This window comes from Hibiscus syriacus, unplaced genomic scaffold, assembly GCF_006381635.1.
Source record: "Hibiscus syriacus cultivar Baekdansim isolate YM2019G1 unplaced genomic scaffold, ASM638163v2 tig00110450_pilon, whole genome shotgun sequence".
NCBI classification, from domain to species: domain Eukaryota; kingdom Viridiplantae; phylum Streptophyta; class Magnoliopsida; order Malvales; family Malvaceae; genus Hibiscus; species Hibiscus syriacus.
The window spans coordinates 9,395,859-9,397,677 of NW_024062743.1; the positions used below are offsets into that span (position 1 = coordinate 9,395,859).

The 1,819-nt window shown below is 41.3% G+C and overlaps 1 pseudogene; it reads left to right on the top strand.

Annotated features, from left to right (window-relative positions):
• Positions 1 to 283: 283 nt before the first annotated feature.
• On the top strand, positions 284 to 1,582 carry LOC120126039 (annotated as a pseudogene).
• Positions 1,583 to 1,819: the final 237 nt, after the last annotated feature.

Sequence of the window (1,819 nt, forward strand, 5' to 3'; positions counted from 1 at the left end):
ATAAAAGTGAAACAAGTACAAAATCATGCTCACATTTGTTTCACTACCCATAAAACTCCATTTATATTTCAGTGACTTCCCTGCATATTAGTAATCTGAATTATTTTTTTAAAATTATTTATATTTTCATAGTTAAAATTTTTTTTGGGTATATCCGTATATACATAGTTAAAATTTTTTAATGAGTTAATATAAATATTTATAAAAAAGATTAATGGGACGTGAGTTATTCTGCTCCACTCTCTCTTAAAAACCGTTTGTTTTACTTTTTCACTTCCGTTCCTTGTGTTCTTTCTTCCCAAACAAACACCGGTAGTTCTTTCTTTTTCCAATCATGTCCTGCTTCATTAGCAGATACGCCGGTAATTATTTTTTCAGATCTTTATATGGTAATGGTATACGTTTTATTTAGTTGGATATTTTAACTTAGATAAAAAGAAACAGTGTCGCAGATGAGCTAGCAAAAAACGCTGCCTACATCGGCACCCCTGGGAAGGGTATCCTAGCGGCTGATGAATCCACCGGCACAATCGGCAAGCGGCTTGCTAGCATTAATGTAGAGAATGTTGAAGAAAACTGGCGAGAACTACGAGAGCTCCTCTTCACTGCTCCCGGTGTCCTCCAGCACATCAGTGGCGTTATTTTCTTTGAAGAAACGCTCTACCAAAAAACTGCTTCTGGTAGAGTATTATTTATTAAATTTAAAATTCCGGACAATGAATGCATAATCCGAAATGAATTATGGTTGGTTTTGATTCTTGATTGCAGGAAAGCTCTTTGTTAATGTGTTGAAAGAATCTGGTGTCCTCCCAGGCATCAAGGGTGACACTGGCACGGTTGAGCTTAATGGAACCAATGGTGAGACTTTCAGCCAGGGTCTTGATGGCCTTGCCCAGCGTTTCCAAAAGTACTACGAAGCCGGTGCTCGGTTCGCTAAATGGCATGCCGTGCTTAAGATCGGAACTTTCGAGCCAACCGAGCTAGCAATCCAAGAGAATGCCAATGGATTAGCAATGTATTCAGCCATCTGCCAGCAGTGTGGCCTGGTCCCCATAGTTGAACCTGAAATCCTTGTTGAATGACCACATGACATTAACAACTGTGCCTATGTAACCGAGCGTGTCCTCGCGGCTTGCTACAAAGCTCTAAACGACCACCATGTGATGCTCGAAGGTACGTTGTTGAAACCCAACATGGTGACCCCTGGTTCGGATTCCCCAAAGGTTGCACCTGAGGTTATCGCCCAGCACACGGTCCGTGCAACCGTGCCTCCCGCGGTTCCTGCGATACTGTTCTAATCTGGCGGACAAAGTGAGGAAGAGGCCACCATTAACCTCAATGCCATGAAGAAGCTACAAACCAAGAAACCATGGTCGCTCTCGTTCTCATTCGGAAGAGCTCTTCAACAGAGCACTCTCAAGGCATGGGGTGGGAAAAAGGAGAATTTGGGAAAAGCACAAGAGGCATTCCTCGTTAGATGCAAGGCTAATTCCGAGGCTACCCTTGGTACCTATAAGGGCGATGCAAAGCTTGGTGAGGGCGCTGCCGAGAGCCTTCACGTCAAGGACTACAAATACTGAGAATTTCCTCTGGTGTTATGTGCCATGATATATGGATAAAAATGGTATTGACATTGAATTTTTAGGTTTTTATTTTTTTACTTTGGGTCGGGTTTCTCTCATGCTCCGTTAAATTTTGAGGCTGAAATCAGATGAACAAACTTAGGAGCCTTTGTGCTAGCTGCCTGTATACACGCATAATTTTTTTAAAATTTATATTTGTACTAAATTGCTTTGGAACTTAATATTTATAATAAATT